Below are 21,552 nucleotides of genomic sequence, written 5' to 3'. Positions count from 1 at the left end.
CATGATGGATTGTGATTTTGGTACCTCATCAGATTGTAATTAAAATTGGTAGGTTAGTGCTCCTAAGTGTCTTAGACCTCCTCCCAAAGTTTGCATTTGAACTTTGTTTGAGTGTCAAATGTGAATGAATAAGTGCGCTGACGTAGGACATACATAGGTTTTGAAATCCAAGAGTGATGGATTTGTTGGTGCTAGATGTATCAAACCCTGCTTTCATCCCAGCCTCATTTGAAAATAGTACCTTCTAATCTCTAGCAAACATCCAAGGAGATTTACCAACCACACCTAGACCTTCCTGTGCATCCATTGCCTGATCTTCAACCACATGCACTTACTCCTCAATTGGAGCCTCTCTGAATAGAATCTTTGGCATAGAAATGGCCCTATCTCTTTGCATCCATAAAACCCTTGGTTCCTATAGTATTCGCACATCCCTTTGCACCAACTTTGACATCACTTGATTTAACAAACCCTACCTAGCTTTGTTCTTCTTCAAACTCTTCTTAGTCTTGTTTCTCGCTAAAGCTATCGCTTCTTCATACATGATAGGTCTGTGGCTATCTCCAACTTGTCTTGCATTCCTCATGCACGCAATACAAAAACTTGCTCAACTTCAAAAAATCAAAATATTGTGTAGCAATTACCTTGATTAGTCATCCCCAAAGGGCTTTAAACTCTCACTCAAATGCTTAAAAATCCCCTTCCAAGATTTTCTTCAACCCCTATAGCTTTTGCTTCACTTCATCCAATTGTGCATCTGCCACAAATCTACTTTGAAATCCGAGGGGTCCACCTCAAAATATGTAGGTCTAGCACGTTGTCGTGCCGCTTTACAGGCACGGGGTGAAAGAGGAGGATTTACTTGAATTTTCAAGGTTTTGCCATACTTATTATTTAGGTCAAATTCTGCTATGACATCAGGAGATGATTGGAATGTATGCTAATTCTTGTACTAAGGCCATCAAATGAGGTTGTTGTAATAAGTAGACCAAGATGAAGTGATGATTATCAAGAAAGGGTTTCATAGACAAACACTATAGTTCATGGCGTGATTTACAAACTAGTCCAATTGGTTTACCGACGAGAAAGTTATTACAATTTAAAATAGGAGTGCATTGCAGATCTGAACAGGCCAGATCATTAGCAAGAGAATGGAGTCTAGGTGGGCCTCTTTATTTTTCAGTTTAAGGGAGTCAAGCCACTAGCGGGGCCCATATGCAAAATCTTGACAACAAGGTGAGGGGTATAAAAGGTGGAGTGCCTCTTCTCCATGGTAATCTAGTTGAATGAGAGATCTCTCTTGGAGATTGAGCATGGCGTGGTCGTGACGCCTGTGTGTGCACGGACAGTCGAGCGGCTCAATGGGTGTCTCTGGTGTTTTATGAGGCGGAAACAACTACAGGCTGACTTGGGTGGTGCATGATCGGTGCTACTAGTGTGGAGGATCAACAACAAAGAGTTTGTGAGGTCATCCATAGGGTCATTGAGTTAGAGAGACATAACAAGGGGATCAACATGCCTTCAACGGGTCTAATGAGATTCTTGGATACAGTGAGGCAAGCTTTTGCATGCATGGGAACCCCCCATATATTTTTTCTCTTTTACCAAAAGTATTTCCTAATATATAAGTTACTTTTGATTTTTCTTCCCTTTTTCACAAACGTTTTAGCCTTTATTAAATAAATAAGACTTATGCTAATCAATCACGATGTAGCATAAATAAGCTTTCTTTGTTGATCTCTTTTTTGACCTTAAATATTAAATATATATATTCTAAATTACATTATATATATATTTTTAGTATTTTCTAATATATTTTTCATGTATATATATTATTCCACCCTACCAAATATTTATTCATTAGTCTTCATTTTCAAACCTCAACCCAACTTTCAAATTTTAATAATACCTCCATCTAGATGATTGCCAATCTTTTCAAAACTCTAGGTCATGTTTTCATACACATGAAGGAGCTTACACTTGAAGGCAAGAGACAAGTACACTCAAAGGGGACCACCAAAAGACCTTTGCAGCCACAAATAATACATTATTTGGCTGAATTTTTTAAGTAGAGAAGAATCCCGAATCTGAAGGAGTGTTCAACATGAAAGATGTAGCTCGTGAGCTCAAATTTTAACTCAATTTTCTTCAGAATTTTTAGAGTTATGAACGCGGAGCTATGATTTTTGTGGTGGATCTCAGTTTTCTCGTGTAATGGTAACACAGGCCATCCCCAATTTTCTTCCCTCTAGAATGGCTATGGTTCTACAAGTCTTCAAGCATGATTACAAGAGACAAGGATCTTTTAATGAGGTCTTGGCTAGTCTAGAGTGATTCTATCACCATTTTTGGAGGATCCATCCTCATCAACAACTATCCACCTTCGACAACCTCTCTTATAAATTTCTTACCTCTCTCTTGTCTCCCTAATAAGCTTATGTCTAGCCAAAGCTAGACTATTGTAAATATCTCCTATCCTCTACATCCTACCCATATTCTCTCTTCTTCTCTCTCTATTGACTCTGGTATTTTAAATAATGAGGAGACAAGATGGGAGACACAGTCACATGCACCCCATTTTCCTAGTCACCAGAGTGGGTCACTCATCTCAATTAGAAATATTGCTAAATCCTCTCCTCTTTCCCTATATAAGGAGGCCATGAGAGCTCACTTGGGGGGGAGATACACACACACACACACACACCTATCCATACACACTCTCGTGCTACATGCTTGTAGCATGAACTCTAATCACATAATCACAACACCATCACCATCACCATGCACAAAAGATGAGCACCACACCTCCACATCACTTGTAATTAAGGGTTCAAGGCACAATTTTCAAGAAGAAGAAGGGTGGACACACTCATGATATTCCTCGCCATCAACTCCCATCTCTCCATTATGCCTCCTACGATCTTGTTCCCTTCTCATCTTCTTGCCATACACTACCTATTGTATTCATCTTTTGCAAGCAATCAACACACTCCATCTTGGTGCCATACCTTGTGTCGCTTTGGATACATCTCATTGTGAGTATGGTATATGCTTGTTCCTTGCCATTTTTTTTTGCTTATGTTAAGGTGTGCGGATTCGCCACCATGCACACACACACACTCTCTCTCCCTCTCATATCCCTATCATCTTGCTACTTCTATCTTGAGGTGTGCGGATTCGCCACCTCTTGTATGAGAAGTGAGCATACTCACAAGTTTCCCCGACTTCATTATCTTCCTTACTACATGCACGAGTAGCGAGCCCATTCTCACTAATTCACCACTCCTCTCACCTTATTCTCGGACCACCCCATTCCACATTTGGGCGTGGATCTTGAAATTGTTTTCCATGGCATGTTTCTAGACCCTCTTTCCCTACTTAGATTTTTTACATTTTTCATCATCCCCGCAAGCGTAAAAGCAAGGCACAAGATGCATCATGCTCACATTGTAGCCAAAAACCGCACCTTCAACATGAGTGCAACCCAAAGTGAAGAAAAGGCCATCATTTTATCCCTCGACATTCGCACAGGCGTTCTCACAATGGTAGGCTTTCAAGTAGCACCAGGCTTCTCTACATCTACGTCCCCATCTTCTCCACCTATTCACCTACGCCCACAACAAGCCTTCACAACTTGAGGAAGCTACTACGAACGCGTGGTCCCTCCTTATCCCTTGCACCAAAAGATTCAAGGGTTTTCCAGTGCTGACAATCACGCCGTCTCCAAAACAAAAGGGTAAATCCTCCAAAGTCTTTCTATACCTCACTCTCATCTCATGAGCCAGGAACTAGAAACAGCAGCATGGATTCTATGTCGTCTACCGAGTGAAGTGGCGGAGCTTTTCATCGACAAGGTCTTTGACACAGGGTTTTCTTGGGGGGAAAACAAGACCCTCCACCTTCAAGGAGTGTTTTTTGTGAATCAAGGCTGTGATGACGACTTTACAGCTTGCTATGTGATAGTGGGAAAAAGAGCAGTGCAATCGGGTGGCCTCTGTACTCGTGCACACTCCACAAACTACGCCTCATACAAACAAGCAAAGAACAAAACAAAGGGGGCACCACCCTAAATTAAGAGGTTTAGGGACCTCACACATAGTGCACATAGGCAAGTGAGACTTCTGGCATTATGATGGCATCAAAACATATGGCAAAACACATAGAAACGAAGAAGCTTAGGGACCTTATGTAGCATATATATACACAAGACATCAGCTTAACAATACAACGGCATCTGATCATACATAACAAGGTTATAGAGAAGCAAGCCAAGGATGGCATAATCCCTTGTCAAAAACAATCAACCCAGCAAGTAGGTATGATCCTACTAGCAACACATCAATACCTTAGAGAATGATGGCGAGGATGGTGGCCATGGAGCATGAGAGAAGACTCCTTATTTAGGTTTTAGGGCTAGTAATGTAGCATACTAGAGGGAGAGAGCGAGAGGGAGAGAGAGTAGAGCTCCCTCCATAGCTCCTCGTTGTGAGCAATGTCGTCATAGCTTCATTGCTTGGTGAAGGGGGTGAAGTGTTGGTTTTGAATGAGAGAAGGCCTCCTTATATAGGTTTCTGAGAGGGTTTAGGATTAGGGATAAACATGCTTAAATCCGCTGATTGGGGTTACTTTTTGCTTAGGGTGGTCAACAGATTGAGGTCACCTGATATGTCACCATCAAGATATTCTCTAGAGTGATGTGAGAGGGGAGGATAAATGCTGATTTTTCTGATTGTGACACATGGGGATAAGGCCTTGACCAGCATTTAAGAACAGGTAGGGTGGCTGTTGAAACTAGAGGTTCTGCACATGTCAGGGGGGGACCTGCTGGGTCCTCCTGAATATCAAACTCTCAAAAAATCCTCAACCATGGCTTCTTTTGACATGTGTTCTTTGAAAAAACCAGCATGTCTCTTTTCAACTCAAAAGTCTTTATCCCTGTTGACTCACCTTTACCATAAGATTTTCCCCTTTTCTCCTCCTGTAACTGCATTGTTGATGCCCAATCACTGCTTCTAGTAACAGTGAACTGTTACCTATCAAATACTTATGGTGCAGTAAGAAATATTTACCATGGGTAAAAAAAGTTACTGTAGGTAAAAAGTGATTTGTATTTACCATGTAGGTAAAAAATATTTACTGTAGGTAAAAAATATTTACTGTGGTAAAAAATATTTACTGTCGGTAAAAAAGTGAAAACGGAGTATGCTGTGCTGTGAGTCCACACGAACATCCTCATGTAAATTTCACTATAAATTCACACCTAGAATGGGCTATTCTGTAAGATATAGGTTGTAGGCATGCATAAGAGCTCGTTCCCACGTATCTTCTGTCCATGGCACTTTTTACTCTTTGGTGCTTGTGAAGTAGATTTTTCTTCTCTTTTGAGATCCCTTGGACTAGAGTATCCTCATCTCTCCAACAACTAACTGTGCCTTTATTGCATCTTCAGAAGGGGTCCTAAAAACCATGCATCACTATGTATCCATCCAACTTGGATTAATACAAGTGGTAAGACTCACCACCTACCTCATCACACCTGTGTATACACTAGATGGCACTCTATCTTGCAGGAAAGTGAAGTTGCTCAAAGAGAGAGAGTTCAAGCTTTTCCAAGAGCTTTCTAGAGGGGCAGTCCTAGAGCTAGAAGACGAAGACAACCTTTTCCTGTGGTACTATATTTGACCTTGACTACCAAGAGCTCTACACCTCCGACTATAACCTTCCACCACAAAGGAGAGAGCCTTTCCGAATTATCATGTGATGGACCCAGCGCATCAACCTTTTGCAAGGAACCAAACTTATGCACCAAAACGAATTCAATCAATCAAAGGAATCTTGGACCGCAAGATGTTTTATCAGCAGATCATTACAACCATGTTTGGTAGAGAATGACTGCAAGAGATAAACACCTCTTCTCTACCCTTTATCCTCCCTATGATTAATCAGGAAGTGTCTTTTGATGTAGTTATTTTCATCCTTGTATAATATGTTTTCCATCTACCGAGCACCCATGTATTGAATCTCTATTTAAAATATATATATATATATTTCTAAGTCGAGTTAATTTTCTCACTCTCACAATGGCAAGTGTAGCATTTCCAACCTTTACTGGTAAGGTGGGTGAGGATGCTGCAGACTTTCTAGACAACTTGGAAATAGCATGTGTCATCTCTGCGAGAGATGATGATGCTTCGCGCTTGCGCATCTTCCCACTTCTAATGAAGGTGGAGGCAAGATCATGGTACAATGCCTTGGCACAAGCAACCAAGCAACGGTGGGACTTATTAAGAGCAGCCTTTGTTAAGCGTTTTGGAGAGGGCACAACATCAGAGAAGCTATGGAAATTGTTGACAGAGTTGAAGTAGGGTAGTATGCTAGAATACGCATCATACGAGTCAAAGTTTGTAGATTAATGGGGGCGATGGATTGCATTGCTAAGAGAGGATGAAGGGGCACTTGATTTCCTAAAAAAATATTGGTTTGTGGATGGGTTATGGCCAACTCTTAAAGAGAAGGTGAAGGGAAGGTTTCCTACTACGTATGAGCTAGCAGTTGAAGTGGGCCGCCTTAAAGACAAGAAGTTGGGCCTACAAGCCAGGAATATCGATGAAGAGGAAGCCGTTAGGACCCGACCACCTCTAGCACCACCTACAATAGCCACCCACGGGATTCAAGCACAAGACCCAATTGAAGATCAGCAAGACCTGCTCAATCGAATCACCAATCAACTTGAGAATCTCTTAGTCCATTTGATACAACAAGGGCATGCACACAATCCCAAACCAAGAGCAAGGGAGAGGACAACGAAGGCAAAACCAAGAATACCACTGCTACAATTGTGGGGAGGATGGTCATGGCATGTACTACTGTCCACACCCAAGGAGGTAGAATTTCAACAGAGGAGCCAGATAAAACTAGGTTTCACCACTGAGAGCAAGACCACCACCACCGAGGGCACCACAACAAGCACCACCCGTGCAAATCCTACAACCACCCATTCAACCACCATCACAACCTCTCATTCCACCCTTACCCCCACCACGAGCTGGCAATCAAACAGTAAGCGTCATCAGTCTTGAAGGTAAGGGAAAGGAGAAAGTGGAGGAGGATATCAAGGGAGTGGCAAAAGGTAAGACCAAGTTTAAAGGAGTAGATGCCATGGGGGTAAAGCATGCTAGGCATGGTGAATCTTCCCAAAAGGAAGAAAAGATGAAGTCTAAAGGGGAATCTAGCAAAAATCCGTCTAAGTCACGACGTAAAATTGACATTGTAGATTTCTCTTTGGGTGAATGTTCTAAACCATAGGATTTGGTTCAAGATGTTTCTGTGCAGGGCCCAAGAATCACCTGGCCCCAATTACTCCACCTAGCACCTAGGGTGAGAAGACAATGGAAAAATATGGTTAGCATTAGACAACCAAAGTCAAAGATAGATGGGGCTATCTCTGGGAGGAATCTAGAGAACGCCCTACTTTTAGAGTAAAGTTCAATGGGAAGTGTAATGCCTATGGGAGGTATGGTCATCAAGCTAAGGATTGCATAGTATTTAAGCGCGCAATGGCCAATAGAACAACCTTAGCATGGACAGACACACCTCGAGTGCATGCATTGATGCAGGCCCCACCTCTTGAACAAACAGCACCACACATGGTCCCTAGGGCCCAAAATGTTGTTCAAACAACACCCTTACCACCTCCAATGCTAGGACCGCAGCCACCACATCCGAGAAACACTTCTCTGAATCAAGAGGGTTGTGAGTCATCTATTTCTTGTTTGGAAGGCTGTGAGGAAGACATAGATCCTAAAATTTCATATGGGCTGGATGTACTTGAGGAAAGTCCACAATACTACATGGAGGACTATTGGGGACAAGTCAAACATGTATATCAAGTAGTTGCTCTTGCGGCAAGAGGCCAAAATATCAATTACACTTCTAAGAGACCACCTCTTCAATGCTATGAGTGTGGAGGTCCACATCATGTATCCGAGTGTCCTGTTAGGCTACAAAATAATGCCACACTAATGAAAACCAATCAAGCAAGCACGTCTACAATGCCGATACTAGATCATTTGATTGCCCAATGTCTAAATAATTCAAATGCACCGAAGATCATGCCATTGAATTTGATTCAAGTTACCGAGGAGCCATCACAAAGTACACATGTGGTACTAGTAAACGTACTCACACGATCGATGCTCCAAAAACAAAATTATATTCTTGAGGAAAGAGACACGGCATCAATTGCCCAATCTTAGAAAAAGAAGAAAACACGAAGGAAGAGATCGCAAAAAGCAGGGAAGTCAGACCCACTTCAAAGACCAACGTAGGGACTGGTGATGACCCCGTATATATGAACGAAGCTGAAGAAGATTCTGATTCAGTTGAAACCATGGAGATCAAAACAACCACTAAGATAGAAACCAACAAGGAAGATCTTCATGAGCCACAATGGCGAGGATCCAAGAAGAAGGTAGGAACTTATCCAAACACTACAGAGGAGATAGAGCGAGTCAAGCAATTAAGGAGTTTGGTAGAAGATACCCAAAGGGGTCTAGAACCAGTACCTAGGCAGATCCAGATTACAGACACCGTGTTCCCTACGCAACAACAACCTCACCAAGTCCATAGACCCTTAGCCATAACTAGTGTCATCCAAGAAGAAAGTGACTTAAAGTCATGGGAAAGTGGGCGTACTCACTTCTTGATGGAAAGAATGTTTACAGAGGGACTACTTGATCCTATCAAAGAAATGGAGATCCCATCTTCCCCACTTCAAGGGACTGAAGTCCAAAAGGTGCCGTTAAACATTGCCAAATTGATGGATTTCATGTCTTCAAAAGTTAGAACCACCATCATGTCCAAACTATCTAAAGACCCTGAGCTAGTCTCAGCTCTTCGAGCCTTCCTCAATGGAGAACTGAAGTTTGGGCTACCAAAATTTTACCAGATGGATGGAGCTAGGGAGATGCCAACAAAGGAGGACCACTTAGATCCACAACCCAACCTAGATGAGAACCTTGTTATAGAAATACATGTTAGCAAGTTGGGAAAATACTTTGAGGGTGATGAATGCAATGCGACCATATCAATCACTACTAAGGGATTAATTGTGAAGGGAATCCTTGATGGTGGCACTAGGGTTAGCAAATTTATGGGAAACTATGAGAAGACCTCACCTTGCGACCACAACCATAGTAGTGAAGATGGCCAATTGGTCTATTGTCAAACCTAATGGGATGCTACAAGATCTCAAGATCAAGGTCTTTCTATCGCAGAATGGCTTAATTATATACGGGCATGTGATGCTCATCGGAAGTTGGTAGATAATTGGGGTGAATACCTTCAAAGCATTATGTGGTGTAGTCCACAACCCAGTGACATCACACAACAAGAGGCTACAGAGAAGCCAAATTTGAGCCGTATTGTAAGGAGACGACAAAATCGAGAGCTAGCTTAACAACAAAAGGAATCAGAAGTGAAATCACAGTCGACATAACAATAGGACTCCATAGACTTACACCCTGCACCTAAACATTTCAAATCCTATACCACAGAGGAACGTAAGGTTGTGTATACAAAGGCTCAAGAAAACCTATCGATGGGAGCAATGGAGTCTATGACGGTCTAGCGATAGTTAAGGAAATAGAGTTAACAGAACGAGGAGAAGAGTCCAAACCTGTTTTCATTGCCCAATATCTGAAAGAGACTGACGACTGTGTACTTAAAGAATTTCTCAAGGAATTCAGGGATATATTTTCTTGGACATATCATGATATAAAAGGTGTTCCACCTTCCGTGGTGCAACACACAATCCCCATGAATAGCATGGCTAAACCAGTTCAACAACGACCCTACCCAATGAATCCTAAATATGCAAAAATCGTTCAAGAAGATATTGAAAATCTTGTGGAATGTGGATTCATATACCCTATTGAGCACTCAGAATGGGTGTCTCTAATAGTGATTGTGCCAAAAAAGAATAGGAAACTCAAAGTGTGCGTGGATCTCAAGAAGGTCAATGTCGCCACTAGGAGGGACGATTACCCCTTGCCATATTCTGGACATGTGCTTGAAAGAGTTACAGGGAAGGAAGCTTATAGCTTTTTAGATGAGTACTCTGGCTACAATCAAATCACAATTGCGCTGGAGGACCAAGCTAAAACAGCCTTTATAACCGAATTGGAGTGTTCGCATTTTGTGTTATGGATTTTGGTTTAACCAATGCCCCTGCTACCTTTCAAAGATTAATATTTGAGGGAGTTTTGTGAAGCTTTCTTAGATGACCTTTGTGTTTATTCCTCTTGGAAAGAACATCTATCATGCTTACAAAAAGTGTTTGAGAAGTGTAGATTGTATCGCATCTCCTTAAACCCTTTCAAATGCCAAATTTGGGTTAAAATGGAGTCATTTTAGGGCATATAGTGTCCAAAAATGGGATTTCCACAGATGAGAGCAAAATTAAAGCCATTGCTGAATTGCCACCACCTACAAACTATAAAGGATTTCAAAGATTCATGGGCCATGTTGGTTATTACCGACGGTTTATTTTAAACTTTGCTGAGATAGCTCGTCCTTTGTACAAGCTTCTTATTGAGTTCGAATGGACTGCGGAGTGTGACCATGCTTATGATTCATTGAAAAAGACCTTGACTAGCGCTCCTATTCTACAAGTGCCTGATCGGAATGTAATTTTTCATGTGCATATTGATGCATCAAAATTTGCTATTGGGTGTGTTCTAGCTCAACCAGGAGAACATAAACTGGACACCCCATTAGCTTTGTAAGTCGTCAATTGAATGATGCCGAGAGAAACTACACCACTACAGAGCGAGAAGATTTAGGTATGATTTATGCAGTGAAGAAATTTCTCTACTACCTTTTGGCCAACAAGTTTGTGTTCTATGTTGATTATCAAGCCTTGTTGTATCTAGTAAATAAACCTTGTTCCATGGGAAGAATTACACGATGGTTGTTAATTCTCTTTGAGTTTGATTTTACCGTTGTCGTGAGACTTGGTAAAAGACATGTCATGGCGGATCATTTGTCTCACATACCCAATGGTGAAGCCCCTACTGGAGTCGATGATGATTTGCCCGATACTTCTCTATTCCTATTCAAAACCATATCTAAATGGAGTGATAAGATTGTGAACTTTCTAGTTAATGGTTTTCCACCCAAAGAGCTTCATAAAGACATAGCTCAAAAACTATTAAAATAATGTGAACCTTACTCTCTCATTGCAGGAACTCTCTACATGCTAGGGAAGGATAATATTCTTAGACTTTGTGCCCATGAGGATGAGTATTTATACAAACTGTAAGAAGCCCACATGGGTATAGCCGTAGGACGTTTCTCAGGGGAACTAACAGGTAGAAAGGTGTTGCAATCAGGCTATTGGTGGCCTACCTTATTCAAGGATGCATCACTTTTTGCTAAAGGATGTGATTAATACCAATGTTACAAGATCACACAACAAAAGGATAGGATGCCCTTACATCCTGTTAAAGTGACTCAACCATTTGAAAAATGGGGTTTGGACTTTGTAGGCCCAATTAGTCCGGCAGCTCGTAGCACTCAATCTCGATATATTATCATTGCCACAAAGTGGGCGGAAGATAGGGCGACACGTAAGGCCGATGCGAAATAAATTACGAAGTTTCTCTTTGAGAACATTATTACAAGATTTGGTTGTCCCTTTGAGATTGTGAGTGACAATGGTACTCATTTTATAAATGGAGTAATAAAAGAACTCACTACCAGCTTTATGATAGTGATAGCCATTTTTCAGCTTTCCATAATTGCCATAGTAAGCTACCTCACCCTTTCAAATCACTTAAACATTTTGGTTATCTCTACCTTTCACTGTATATAGGTGTGTGTGAGTTAGGGGACTTTTCCCATATCTTCTTAAAAACCCTGAATTAGCTAGTCACTGGGCTAGTTGAGCCAAAAAAAAATTTTAAAAAAAATTATAAGTATAATATGGCCCATTTGTGTGTAAATATTCCATTATTTATAGGGCCTAAATAAAAGGATTTTTCATAATTATTTTGGTATTTATTTAAATATTTCTACCTATGGTGTGTTATTTATGCTATGTACATTGATTCACCATCACCATATTTTTTCTTACCATTTTGCATACTCTTTATTCCATATAAAAATAATTTCATGCAAGATTCTCTTATTTTTGGTGTAACTCCATCCCAACAAAAATCCAAAAAAACTAGTTTTATTTATGTGTATATTTTTTCACTATTGTGATTTTTCCTTCCTACATCTATTCCCTTTTACTCTCATAAATTAGAACACCAAAAATATTCATCTTTTTATGGTAAACTTATAACGAGAGAGATTTATTTTGACCCCTTTATATTTTTCCACCTATATTATTTATATTTGACATGTACATATTTTTTTAGACCCCTCAATATTTTGATTTTCTTAGTTGTACTATTCACTTATATCATGATCTCAACAATATCTTCAATTATAGACCTACCAAATAAGGTCAAGGATATGTGGTATGCATGCATGCACCATGGGGGCTCACTCTTGGAGGTATTCAAAAGAATCATCCAAAGAAGGACCTCACAAGGACTTTGTGCAGTGGAAAAAACAGTCGGTTTTGCTGAATTTTTAAAGATCAAATACTCCCCCAATTTGAAAAGGTGATACAGAAAAATGTTGTAGCTCGTGAGCTAAACTTTTATCTCAAATTTTTTCATATTTTTTTGAGCTACGAGCTGTGAGCTATGATTTTATTGGTGGACCCCAGTTTTCCCATGCTATGCAGCCAAACTCCCTCTTCCACTTTATCATTTTCCTCTTTCACACACACTTCTCCACTCATCATCCCCACCTCTCTGCACCCTACTCATCTTCTTCTCAACCTTGAAGAATAAGAGAAACCATGGTGAACTCATGTCTCCTACACACACTTCCATTCCAAAATTGACCACCTAGTCTCATTTTTCCTCTTCCATATTACCCATATCTATCAAGAAAACCACAAAATTCAGCCTCTTCTCTTGAAACACAGCATCATGGTGATTGATTACTCATGTTCACTTACCTTGGCTCTCAAGGAAGGTCAAGAGTGGAGAAAAACGTACCGCCAAAGCTAGTGGACCGTCAACAAGCGTCAAAATTGACCCTACTCAAGACACTTGGAGCATCAACATTGTAAGAAATCCATATTTTCTTACCCATTAAGAGTTTTTTCTTCCTTATTTGTATCCTATTTGGATACTTCCATTGTAAATATCCAATCCCATTTGTAAATTAATAAAAATACTAACTCTACTAATTTACTAACACTAACCTACTATGAGAAGTCCTATCACCTCCACTTCTCTCCTCTCTCTCTTCTTCATCTATCCACACCAACTTCTTGATAATTCCAAGCAAAAGAAATTAGATAAGTGCTGAAAATATAACCCAACCATGGTTAGAGTAGTAACCCTAGCCCCCAAAATTGCTATAAAAGAAGGGTGTAGCTAGCACAAAAGGGGGAGCCATGAGAAAGAGCACTATGCTATAGCTTGGGAATCCAAGCTCAACCTCTCTAGAAGGAGCTCTTGAGTGGAAGCTCATCGTCTTATGCATATGCATGTGTTGTATTAGGGGTGATTAGCAAGAGAACTCTATGCCATTGTAAGAGAGAGTGATCATTCAATTGAGAGTAGGAAATCTATCATTTCTCCTACTAGTGTAAGCCCAAAATTTGTTGCATCAAGGAGGGTGGATTTGGAGTAAGCTTGGATAATTTGTCTCTCTTCCAACGTAAAGTAATGGACAACAATGATGTGTAAGTGTGTTGGTGTTTTTTTTTAAAAGTTCTGAATAGCTTCTCTCTGGGTGTTGTCATGACTTTAGCCATAAATCCCACATACTGTAAGAGGGCGACATGGTGGAGAGGACTCCCCTGGCATTAAGACAGTGATTGCGGTGGCTTTTCTTGTTATGTGTTGTGGTGTAACTTACTCAAGCTATGTTGAACAACTACTAATCTCACTTTCATTGGTCATGACAGATTTGTAAGAAGGTATTAGTGCAACAATCACCCCCACCCCCTTCCCTCTTTTTATTACATATATAATTGTGTTTGCTTGATCACTGTTGAACATTTCAAAGCAGCCCGAGCACTATCTCTCTCTCTCTCTCTCTCTCTCTCTCTCTCTCTCTCTCTACGTGTCCTAGTTTGCATCCAAAACTACGTGGTGCCTGAAATTTGTGTAGGGTTAGGTTGTAGGTTTGTTTGTCTGTTTGCTATTTTTTCCAACCCCATCCCAATTGAGCAGCACGGGAGCCTAAAAAAGTGCTTAGAGACCACTCTTCTTGTTGCCCGCCCTGGACCGCCTCCAATTGGTACCCCCACGGAGGAATGATTTTGTGCTTATTGTTGTTGTATTGCATGAATGCTTGAATTTTAGCATAATCAAGTAGATTATATGAATCATGAAAACTTGTATGACCGATTTGAATTTCAAGGGAACAAAAATTGATCTAGAATATGGTTTTGATTAGCATAACATAAGAAAGGAAAAAACATTTTCACATAAGAATCGATAATTAATGTTGAAAGACCTTTCAAAACTTTGTGTAGTTAGTTGATATCATGAGAGAAAATGATTGTTTGAAACTAATCTTTGTGTGGTTCTAGCACTGAGAGACTATGACACGCTATAGCTTAGATGATATCCCAATCTTCTTCGGAAATCTAGAAGAAGATGTTGATGATTTTCTTGTTGATTTAAGAATGGTTTGTCATATCCTTGGTAAAAGGGATGACATTGAAAAAGGAAATTTTCTATTGCTATGCCTTAGAGGCAATGCTGAGCAATGGTTTTGGAGTAGGTCTTCTCAGATTGAAGATGGATATACCCAAAATTTCCAAAGCTTTGAAGACCAGATTCTCTAAATTTCCAACAATAGAGAAAGCACGGGCTTCATTAGGGAGACTTCAACAACATGGTGAAGACTACTATGCTTATGAGGATATTTTTTCTCGTCAATTGGGAGGATGTCTGTTTAGTTCTACATTTCCAGATTATGTAAAAATGGAGCAATTTATTTTGGGTTTGTCTCCTTTCCTAAAGACTAAGGTTACTTGTAGTGGACCCTCTACCTTTTAAGAAGCGGTCACTATTGCCCGAAGGAAGTTTCACAAGTACTTCTACATCAAAAATGGTTTCCATCATGCTCGAATAACCAACCATCATGAAAGTGTTCCTATCAAGGAGTCATCTCCTTTGCCATACTTGTCTCCTTCTACTCCGACAAATATTGAAGAAGGTACTTACATACCAATTGATTATTCAAGTGCTAAAGTGTGTGGCCAAGATTCAAATGTGGAATCTCTTTCTTCTACCTTTCTTCTACTTTTGGATCGACGGAGCCCACCATGAGTGAAGGCAGCAATACCCTATATTCCATTGAGGGATTTCTTCACCCGCTTCATGCAGGCATCGTAGTCTATGGAGACCTAAATCTAATCTAATATAACATAAATCTAAATCTAGCGTAAATAAACGTAAATCTAACTAAAAATAAACCTAAATCTAATTTAACGTAAGTCTACATCTAGCCTAATCTTTAACGTCTTTTAGGATAGTTTCCTACGACGTTATAACTCTCTTCTTCTTGTGTGTGTGCGCGTTTGTGCCAATAAAAAGAGATAAATGGTATAACCTTTCTATCACCCATGCCAAGTATGATAGATTGGTTATGCCATTTCCCTCTTGAATAATAGGTCTTGAGTTCAACTCCTCGTCAGCTAGATCTTTAGGTCTTTTAATTTTAATTAGTTTCCTACGACGTTAAATTAGTTTCTCTCTCTTTCTCTCTCAATGTGTGTGCGTTTTTTTGTTTATGCATGTTTTTTCTCTCTTTTCCTCTCTCAATGTGTGCGTTTTTTGATGTTCTCTCTCTCTTTTCCTCTCTCAATGTGTGCGTTTTTTGTTTATGCATGCTCTCTCTCTCTTTTCCTCTCTCAATGTGTGTGTGCATTCTTTGTTTATGTATGTGTGTGTGCGTTTTTGTTTATGTTTGTACTCTCTCTCTCTCTCTCTCTCTCTCTCTCTCTCTCTCTCTCAAAAACACTATGTGTGTGTGTGTGTGTGTGTGTGTGTGTGTGTGTGAGAGAGAGAGAGAGAGAGAGAGAGGGAGAGAGAAAGAGGGGAAGGGAACATGAGAGTGAGGAGAGGGAAGGAGCATACCTGGCTCTCCTTCCTCTCCTCGTGTGTGTGTGTGTGTGTGTGTGTGTGTGTGTGTGTGTGTGTGTGTGTGGAGAAGAAAGAGAGAGAGAGAGAGAGAGAGAGAGAGGGAGAGCGTTACCTGCTTCTTGCTTGAGGGCGCCAAAAAACTCAGATCTGAGATCTGAGTTTTTGGGCGCTCTCTTTTATTTTTTTTAACCCAGCCGGCGTCGCTATGAGCGTCGCAAATTCACTTGTAAATTTGCGACGCTCATAGCGACGCCGGGATTTTTTTTTTTTGAGCGTCGCTAATATGAATACCCTCTTGTAGTGAAGCATGCAAAAATCGACACAAGATATCTCAAATGCCAGTGATGATTCAATAATGGATATATCCAACCTTTTGGCAGAGGATCAATTTCTAGTCCGAGAAGACAGAGCTTTTGTGCAACATGACTCTATGGAGAATGAAGAACTTGAAGGTAACCTTGATCTTATGGAATGTTCTGAGAGTGTATCTTGTCTAAAAGAAGAGAGTGAAGAAGAAGATGAAATCATAGGTGGGGAGATCATGGACCACATTGATCATAAAGAGATGATTGTGTACATGGAATGCCAACTCCAAAACAAAGTAGAAGAGTGTGAGTTGAATCCATGTGAGGATAATCTTCAAGAAGTGTTTGAGGATGTTGAAACGCATTGGTATGAACCATGTATATTAAGCATGGAGGAACCTATCATGCAAGAAGCCAAAGTTTTCACAAAATCAAACAGTAATCCATCAACCTTTGAGGTGGTACAATGTGAGGAGTTACAACCTTGCCAAAGGGGGGCCTTAGAAAGGGATGAAGAACATGGGAGAGTAGTAAAAAACAAATCATAAAAGGAAACTGTCAAAAGTGTATCATTCTCTCCAATGGTGTTTTAGTGGGTGGCTCTTCATTCATGGGACAATCTCTTAGCAAGAAAAACCAAACTTTTGAAGCCCCAACCATCTTCACATTGGGTTTCACCTCTTCAAAGGCAACTTCTCCTCTCTTCACATATACCTTTCATCGGGGGCACCATACCTTCTTAAGTGGAATCTACTCACCTTCTTCTCAACCTTGAAGAATAAGAGAAACTATGGTGAACTCATGTCTCCTACACACACTTCCATTCCAAAATTGACCACCTAGTCTCATTTTTCCTCTTTAATATTACCCATATCTATCAAGAAAACCACAAAATTCAGCCTCTTCTCTTGAAACACAGCATCATGGTGATTGATTACTCATGTTCACTTACCTTGGATCTCAAGGAAGGTCAGGAGTGGAGAAAAAACTGTCAGAAGGGTATCATTCTCTCCAATGGTGTTTTAGTGGGTGGCTATTAATTCATGGGACAATCTCTTAGCAACAAAAACCAATCTTTTGAAGCCCCAATCATCTTCACATTGGGTTTCACCTCTTCAAAGTCAACTTCTCCTCTCTTCACATATACCTTTCATCGTGGGCACCATAACTTCTTAAGTGCACCCTACTCACCTTCTTATCAACCTTGAAGAATAAGAGAAACCATGATGAACTCATGTCTCCTACACACACTTCAATTCCAAAATTGACCAACTAGTCTCATTTTTCCTCTTCCATATTACCCATATCTATCAAGAAAACCACAAAATTCAGCCTCTTCTCTTGAAACACAGCATCATGGTGATTGATTACTCATGTTCACTTACCTTGGCTCTCAAGGAAGGTCAAGAGTGGAGAAAAAACGTACCGTCAAATCTAGTGGACCGTCAACAAGCGTCAAAATTGACCCTACTCAAGACACTTGGAGCATCAATATTGTAAGAAATCCATATTTTCTTACCTATTAAGATTTTTTTCTTCCTTATTTGTTTCCTATTTGGATACTTCCATTGTAAATATCCAATTCCATTTGTAGATTTATAAAAATACTAACTCTACTAATTTACTAACACTAACCTACTATGAGAAGTCCTATCACCTCCACTTCTCTCCTCTCTCTCTTCTTCATCTATCCACACCAACTTCTTGATAATTACAAGCAAAATAAATTAGATAAGTGCTGAAATTATAACCCAACCATGGTTAGAGTAGTAACCCTAGCCCCCAAAATTGCTATAAAAGGAGGGTGTAGCTAGCACAAAAGGGGGAACCATAAGCAAGAGCACTATACTATAGCTGAGAATCCATGCTCAACCTCTCTAAGAGGAGCTCTTGAGTGGAAGCTCATCTTCTTATGCATATGCATGTGTTGTATTAGGGGTGATTAGCCAGGGAACTCTATGCCATTGTAAGAGGAAATGATCATTCAATTGAGAGTAGAAAATCTATCATTTCTCCTACTAGTGTAAGCCCAACATTTGTTGAATCAAGGAGGGTGGATTTGGAGTAAGCTTGGATACTTTGTCTCTCTTCCAACGTAAAGTAATGGACAACAATGATGTGTAAGTGTCTTGGTGTTTTTTTTTAAAAGTTCTTGATAGCTTCTCTCTGGGTGTTGTCATCAATTTAGCCATAAATCCCACATACTGTAAGAGGGCGACAGGGTGGATAGGACTCCCCTGGCTTTAAGACAGTGATTGGGGTGGCTTTTCTTGTGATGTGTTGTGGTGTAATTTACTCAAGCTATGTTGAACAAATACTAATCTCACTTTCATTGGTCATAACAGATTTGTAAGAAGGTATTAGTGCAACAATCACCCCCTCCCCCTTCCCTCTTTTTCTTACATATATAATTGTGTTTGCTTGATCATTATTGAACATTTCAAAGCAGCCGGATCACTATCTCTCTCTCTCTCTCTCTCTCTCTCTCTCTCTCTCTCTCTCTCTCTCTCTCTCTCTCTCTCGCTCTCTCTCTCTCTCTCTCTCTCTCTCTCTCTCTCTCTCTCTCTCTCTGTACGCGTCCTAGTTCGCATCCAAAACTGGGTGGTGCCCCAAATTTGTGTAGGGTTAGGTTGCCGGTTTGTGTGTGTGTTTGCTATTTTTTCCAACCCCATCCCAATTGAGCAGCACACGAGCCTAGAAAAGTGCTTAGAGGCCACTCTTCTTGTTGCCCGCCCCGGACCGCCTCAAATTGGTGTCCCCACGGAGGAATGACTTTGTGCTTATTGTTGTTGTATTGCATGAATGCTTGTATTTTAGCATAATCAAGTAGATTATATGACTCATGAAAACTTGTATGACCGATTTGAATTCCAAGGGAACAAAAATTGATCTAGAATATGGTTTGGATTAGCATAACATAAGAAAGGAAAAAACATTTTGACATAAGAATCTATAATTCATGTTGAAAGACGTTTCAAAACTTTGTGTAGTTAGTTGATGTCATGAGAGAAAATGATTGTTCGGAACTAATCTTTGTGTGCTTCTAGCCCTGAGAGACTATGACACGCTACAGCTTTGATAATATCCCAATCTTCTTCGGAAATCTAGAAGAATATGTTGATGATTTTCTTGTTGATTTTAGAATGGTTTGTTGCATCCTTGTTAAAAGAGATGACATTGAAAAAGGGGATTTTCTATTGCTATGCCTTAGAGGCAACACTAAGCAATGGTTTTGGAGTATGTCTTCTCAGATTGAAGATGGATATACCCAAATTTCCAAAGCTTTGAAGACCAAATTCTCTAAATTTCCAACAACAGAGAAAGCATGGGCTTCATTAAGGAGACTTCAACAACATGGTGAAGACTACTATGCTTATGAGGATATTTTGTCTCGTCAATTGGGAGGATGTCGATTTAGTTCTATATTTCTCGATTATGTAAAAATGGAGCAATTTTTTTCGGGTTTGTCTCCTTTCCTAAAGACTAAGGTTACTTGTAATGGACCCTCTACCATTGAAGAAGCGGTCAATATTGCCCGAAGGAAGTTTCACAAGTACTTCTACATCAATAATGGTTTCGATCATGCTGGAAGAACCAACCATCATGAAACTGTTTCTATCAAGGAGTCATCTCCTTTGCCATACTTGTCTCCTTCTACTCTGACGAATGTTGAAGAAGTTACTTACATACCAACTGATTATTCAAGTGCTAAAGTGTGTGGCCAAGATTCAAATGTGGAATCTCTTTCTTCTACCTTTACACAAGCATGCAAAACCTGACACAAGATATCTCAAATGGCATTGATGATTCAATAATGGATACATCCAACCTTTTGGCAGAGGATCAATTTCTAGTCCGAGCAGACGAAGCTTTTGTGCAACCTGACTCTATTGAGAATGAAGAACTTGAAGGTAGCCTTGATCTTATGGAATGTTCTGAGAATGTATTTTGTCTAAAAGAAGAGAGTGAAGAAGAAGATGAAATCATAGGTGGGGAGATCATGGACCACATTGATCATAAAGAGATGATTGTGTACATGGAATGCCAACTCCAAAACAAAGTAGAAGAGTGTGAGTTGAATCCATGTGAGGATAATCTTCAAGAAGTGTTTGAGGATGTTGAAAAGCATTGGTATGAACCATGTATAATAAGCATGGAGGAACCTATCATGCAAGAAGCCAAAGTTTTCACAAAATCAAACAGTAATCCATCAACCTTTGAGGTGGTACAATGTGAGGAGTTACAACCTTGCCAAAGGGCGGCCTTAGAAAGGGATGAAGAACATGGGAGAGTAGTAAGAAAAAAAATCATGAAAGGAAACTGTCAGAAGGGTATCATTCTCTCCAATGGTGTTTGAGTGGGTGGATCTTCATTCATGGGACAATCTCTTAGCAAGAAAATCCAAACTTTTGAAGCCCCAATCATCTTCACATTGGGTTTCACCTCTTCAAAGTCAACTTCTCCTCTCTTCACATATACCTTTCATCGGGGGCACCATACCTTCTTAAGTGGAATCTACTCACCTTCTTCTCAACCTTGAAGAATAGGAGAAACCATGGTGAACTCATGTCTCCTACACACACTTCCATTCCAAAATTGACCACCTAGTCTCATTTTTCCTCTTCCATATTACCCATATCTATCAAGAAAAACACAAAATTCAGCATCTTCTCTTGTAACACAGCATCACGGTGATTGATTACTCATCTTCACTTACCTTGGCTCTCAAGGAAGGTCAAGAGTGGAGAAAAAACGTACTGTCAAATCTAGTGGACCGTCAAAAAGCGTCAAAATTGACCTTACTCAAGACACTTGGAGCATCAACATTGTAAGAAATCCATATTTTCTTACCTATTAAGAGTTTTTTCTTCCTTATTTGTTTCCTATTTGGATACTTCCATTGTAAATATCCAACTCCATTCGTAAATTAGTAAAAATACTAACTCTACTAATTTACTAACACTAACCTACTATGAGAAGTCCTATCACCTCCACTTCTCTCCTCTCTCTCTTCTTCATCT

The sequence above is a fragment of the Adiantum capillus-veneris genome, chromosome 28 (assembly GCF_014529385.1).
Source record: "Adiantum capillus-veneris isolate H3 chromosome 28, ASM1452938v2, whole genome shotgun sequence".
In the NCBI taxonomy this organism is placed as follows: Eukaryota; Viridiplantae; Streptophyta; class Polypodiopsida; order Polypodiales; family Pteridaceae; genus Adiantum; species Adiantum capillus-veneris.
This window is presented reverse-complemented; position numbering follows the sequence as displayed.